Source organism: Saccopteryx bilineata, chromosome 1 (assembly GCF_036850765.1).
Source record: "Saccopteryx bilineata isolate mSacBil1 chromosome 1, mSacBil1_pri_phased_curated, whole genome shotgun sequence".
Classification (NCBI taxonomy): domain Eukaryota; kingdom Metazoa; phylum Chordata; class Mammalia; order Chiroptera; family Emballonuridae; genus Saccopteryx; species Saccopteryx bilineata.
Window position 1 is genome coordinate 334,682,648 of NC_089490.1, and position 6,134 is coordinate 334,688,781.

Below are 6,134 nucleotides of genomic sequence, written 5' to 3' on the forward strand. Positions count from 1 at the left end.
TGATTGGCTCCCAGGACGCCTGCAGCGACTTCTTTTGAAGGGCCTCCAGCAAGAGCTGTTTTCTGTGTGCTTTGAGACCGATGAGGAGAGAATTTGTCCAACCTCCGCTCCTCAAGGCTGAGTCTGTACCCTGAAATTTTCGGATGAAAGTCCAGTGACCCTAAACCTGCCCTTTTCACTGAAAATCTACCTTGGGCACGTTACTTAACGTCCTGACGGTTAGATCCTACCTTATGATGTGGACACGGGTTTAAGAAAACAGCGCAGCCCTGGGCATGCGGTGGGTTCTAGGTTAAAAGGAAGTAAAAAAGGAGCTGAGATTTCTTTGCTCCTTCGATTTTATCTTTTCACCTGGATCTTGAGCTTCCTATGCCATATTGCAATCTGGTTGATTGTCTCACCTTAAGATAATCAGCACCTCAAGAGAAGGAGCTTGTTTTTCTTAGGATTCCCTGGTGCTCTGCCTAGTACTGTTTATAAAAGCAGGATTGAGTGAATGTGACAAAGGACAAACCAGAAAGCTAGGGAGCCTGGTGCCTCCAATTAGGACAACTGAGAATGAAAGTCTTGGACCAAGCCTCTAAAGACGTCTCAGTTTTCGTCCTAGCAGCCTCTTTCTCATCTGTGTTACAGGGCGGAAATAACATTTTTGTGGATTATTTTGTAAATATGTGAGCATTCAGTAAAAATGTTTACCGAGGTTGCTTTGAAAATAATTGAGCTTCATCAAAGGAGAAAGTATTTCATATAAACCAGAAAGCTTTGTAAGGTGAGATACGCAGGGTGAGAAGAACCCCCAAAATTCTTGGCCGGGAAAGATTTATCTGATGTCAAATATTCTCTAGTTAATGAACCAGAAAATAAAAACAGATCTTTAGATTCCAAGGCAGAAAGTCAGCATAAGCCCCAATTCTTTCCTCGTAACACAGCATTAGGAAACAAAGTAGTCTCTTACACAAGTTATAGTTAGCATCTTTCTTTTCTTTTCTTTTCTTTTTTACAGGGACAGAGAGAGAGTCAGATAGAGGGATAGATAGGGACAGAAGGACAGGAATGGAGAGAGATGAGAAGCATCAATCATCAGCCTTTCGTTGTGACACCTTAGTTGTTCATTGATTGCTTTCTCATATGTGCCATGACCGCGGCCTTCAGCAGACTGAGTAACCCCCTACTCCAGCCAGTAACCTTGGGTCCATGCTAGTGAGCTTTTTGCTCAAGCCAGTTGAGACTGCGCTCAAGCTGGCAACCCCCCGGGGTCTCGGACCTGGGTCCTTCCGCATCCCAGTCCGGCGTTCTATCCACTGCGCCACCGCCTGGTCAGGCTAGTTAGCACCTTAATAGACTGGTTTTCCCAAACTTTCTCTGCTCTTGTTTCAATTTCACATTTAATAGTTTGAAGCTAATTTTGAATTAATAAATGTTCATTCTCTACAGTATCTATAGCATGCAATTCTCGAAGCAATTTAGTACATTGAGATTTTACTTTAAAAATCAGTTCTTTACAAGAGAAGATGAACTGTCCATTTCATCTAAGTTCTCACATTTATTGGCTTAAATTGTTTATAATATTACCTTATTATCCTTTAAAATCTATAGAATCTGTAGTGAGATTAGATCTCTCTTGGTAATTGGTCATTTGTGTCTTCTCTTTTTTATGTCTGCTCAATCTGACAGATAGTTGTTGTTTTTTTTGTTTTTTTTTTATCTCAGCCAGCTTTTTATTTTGTTTTTTTCAGTTGTTTTTCTGTTTTCAATATGACTGTTTTCTGCTCTCATCTATATTATTTCCTTTCTTATTCTAACCTGAGATTTAAGTTGCTCTTTTTAAAAATTTTTAATTTCTTAAGAAACTGAGGTCACTGAAGTGAGATCTCCTCTCCTCCAACATGAAGTTAGTACTCTTAAGTACTGCTTTAACTCTATCCCACAGATTTTGAAATATTGTTTATTATTCTAACTCAGTTCAAAATACCTTCTAATTTCTCTTGCTTCTTTGACTTATGGGTTAGTTTCCTAATAGTTCCAATTTTTCAGATACCTTTTTATTATTGATTTCTAATTCAATTCCATTGTGATCAAAGAATATCTTTGTGTGATTTGAATCCTTATTAATTTATTTATTTTCTTCCTTTTAAATGTATTAATATTTATAGCATTGATTCTGGTCCATCTTGGTTAATGTCTCAGGTGTGACCAAAAAAGAATGTATGTACAGTGTGTCCGTAAAGTCATGGTGCACTTTTGACCAGTCACAGGAAAGCAACAAGAGATGATAGAAATGTGAAATCTGCACCAAATAAAAGGAAAATTCTCCCAGTTTCATACCTATCCAGTGCACTTCGATGTGGGCTCATGCACAGATTTTTTAGGGCTCCTTAGGTAGCTATCCCGTACAGACTTGTCACTGACTGATGGCCTACCAGAACGGGTTTTCTCCACCAAACTGCTGGTTTCCTTCAACTGCTTATCCCACTGAGTAATGCTGTTCCCGTGTGGTGCGCTTCGTTATAAATGCGCCGATATTCACGTTGCACTTTGGTCATGGATTCGAATTTAGCAAGCCACAGAACACACTGAACTTTCCTCTGTACTGTCCACATCTTGACTGGCATGGCCGTAGGCTGCTCCGCTGTATACACGGTGTTATGTCATCATCTGTGCATGCGCACATGTTGCCACATCATCCTACAGAAATTGGGAGAGTTTTCCTTTTATTTGGTGTAGATTTCACATTTCTATCACCTTTATTGCTTTCCTGTGACCGGTCAAAAGTGCACCATGACTTTACGGACACACTGTATATGCTGATGTTGTTATGCCAAGTGTTCTAAAACATCAATTAGCCTAAATTGATTGATATCATTGTTCTTTATCCTTTCTGAATTTCTAACAACTTGTTCTACTAATTATTGAGAGAAGTTTAATGGAATCAACAACTGTTATGAGAATATTCCTACTATTTCTTATTTCAGTTCTATCAGCTCTTCATGTATTTTGAAGCTCCATTATTATACTAATAAATTTAGGATAAGTTGATCCCTGTATCATTACAAAATAACCTTCTTAATCCTTGGTAATATCTTTTGCATTGCAGTTTACTTTGTTAATATTAATATAGCCACTCCAATAAATTTCTTTTTAATTTTTTGTTATTGATTGATTTTAGAGAGACAGGAAAGGAGAGAGAGAGAGAGACAAACATCGTTTTGTTTTTCCACTTATTTATGCATTCATTGGTTGATTCTTGGATGTGCCTTGACCATGATCGAACCCACAAACTTTGGCATTTGGGGGACTTGGGGGGATTTTGGAGGATTTGGGGAATTTTGAAGGATTTTGGAGGATTCTCTAAACAACTGATCTTCTAGGCCAGGGCTTCAATAAATTTTTTTTAATTTGTGTTAATATGAGATAGTCTTTCCCATCCTTTTACTTTTAACTTGTGTCATTATATGTAATGCAGGCTTCTTATAGGCAATATGATTAAATTTATATAAATGGACAACTTCTGATTTTTTTTAATTTTTTTAAATTTTTAAATTTTTTATTTTTTACAGAGACAGAGAGTGAGTCAGAGAGAGGGATAGACAGGGACAGACAGACAGGAACAGAGAGAGAGATGAGAAGCATCAAACATTAGTTTTTCATTGCGCGTTGCAACACCTTAGTTGTTCATTGATTGCTTTCTCATATGTGCCTTGACCGAGGGCCTTCAGCAGACCGAGTAAGCCCTTGCTGGGGCCAGCGACCTTGGGTTCAAGTTGGTGGGCTTTTTCCTCAAACCAGATGAGCCCGCACTCAAGCTGGCGACCTTGGGGTCTTGAACTCAGGTCCTCTGCATCCCAGTCCAACGCTCTATCCACTGCACCACCACCTGGTCAGGCAACTTCTGATTTTTAATGAAGGTGTTTAGACCACTGATATTTAATATGATTTTTATAGTCTAGTGTTTAAATCTATAATCTTGCTATTTGTTCCATCTGTTCTACACTCTTTTCCTTTCTTTGTTTTCTTTCTTTCTTTCTTTCTTTCTTTCTTTCTTTCTTTCTTTCTTTCTTTCTTTCTTTCTTTCTTCTTTCCTCTCTCTCTTTCTTTCTTTCTTTCTTTTTTCCTTCTCTTTCTTTTTCCTTTCTTCCTTATGGACTAATTGAATATTTTTATTCTATTTTGTTTTTTTTTGTTGTTGGCTTACTAGGTAAAACTCTTAAAAGAAGGTGTGATGGTTGCTTTAGAATGCACCATATACATCTGTATTAGTCTTCTTAGGCTACTGTAAGAAAGTACAAACTAGGTGGCTTCAAACAACAAATTTATTCACTCACAGTTTTGGATGCTAGAAGTCTATCTATAATCAATGTATTTTTTGGCAGGGTTGGTTCCTACTGGAAGTGCTGAAGGACAGTCTGTTCCATGCTTCTCTTAGCTTCTGGTGGTTGATGGCAATCCTTGGTGTTTCTTGGCTTATAGATGCATGGTTTCAATCTCTGCTTCTGTTGTCAAATGACATGTTTTCTGTCTCTTTGTGGCTTCTCATGGCCATATTCTCTCTGTATACCCCAATTTTTCTTGTCTTATAAGGACACCAGTCATTGGCTCAGGGCTTGCTCTAATTCAATACACCTCATCTTAACTTGATTGCATTTGCAAAGACCCTATTTCCAAATAAGAACACATTCACACGTACTGGGGTTTAAAACTTGAAAATACATATTTTGGAAGGGTACAGTTCAACGCACAAAAACACCTTTAATGTATCACAGTAAATTTTCAAGTGATAGTATAGCTTTACATACAAGAACTTTACAACTGTATACTTTCATTCTTCTCAGTTTTTGTGTTACTTTACCTACATTTCTATAATTCACATAACACATAGTTATTGTTATTTTTATTTCAATAGTCATTTGTTCTTGAAGGATATTTTAAAAAGAAGAAAAGCTATGTTTATACACACATTTACCATCTGTAATGCTCTTCTTTTTTTGAGCAAGACAGGGAGAGAGAGACAGGAACATCGAGTTGTTCCTTTATGTCCCCTGACTGGGGATCGAATTGGCAACTTCTGCACGTTGGGATGACACTCCAACCAACTGAGCTATCTGGCCAGCAGCTCCTTATATTCTTACCGGTCCATATTCTATCTGATATATTTTTCCTTCTACCTGAAATACTTTCTTTAACATTAAAACGCAAATCACGTGGTTTGATACACTACAATTTGTCTAATGTTGATTGTTGCTTGTGCTTTGGTGTCATAAGCAAGAAATGATCATCAAGTTCAGTGTCCTGAAACGTTCCTACCTTCTCTTCTTTTAGAAGAGTTGTAGTTTTTGGTCTTACATTTAGAATCCACTCTGAGTTAGTTTTTATATATGGAGTACGGAAGAGGTCCAACTTTATTCTTTTGCATGTGCATATCCAGTTTTCCAAACACCATTTGTTGAAGAAACCGTCCTTCTTCCATTATATTTTGACACTCTTGTCAAAAATCATTTGGCCATATATGCAAGAATTTATGGACTACCTTTTCTGTTTCGTTGGTTGATACCAGTACCACATCACCTTAATTACTGTTGCTTAGTAATATGTTTTGAAATATGAAGTGTGAGGCCATCTTTGTTCTTTTTCAAGAATGTTTTGTCTTGTCTTGACCTTGTCCCTTGAGATTTCATATAAATTTTAGGATTAATTTTTCTACTTCTGTAAAACATGTCAATAGAATTTTGATAGGTATTGCATTGAATCTGTAGATTGTCTGGGGGTTGAATGGACTTTTTAATAATATTGAGTCTTACAATCCACAAGCATGGAGTGACTTCCATTTACTTGATTCTTCTTTGATGTTTTAAGCAATGTTTTGTAGTTTTAAGTGAACAAATCTTTTATCTCCTAGGTTAAATTTTTCTTGTTTTTTATCCTTTTTAATGCTGTAGTAAATGGGATTTTTTTAATTTTCATTTTTGGATTTATCACTGTTAGTGCATTGAAACACAATTTTTATATGATTTTTTTAATTAAAAATTTTTATTTTTAATTTATTGTGTTCACATGGTTTCAAGTGTCCGACTCAATATAATACTGTCTACACACCACATTGCATCCCCCATGTCCCATGCAAAGTCCTCTTTCCACCT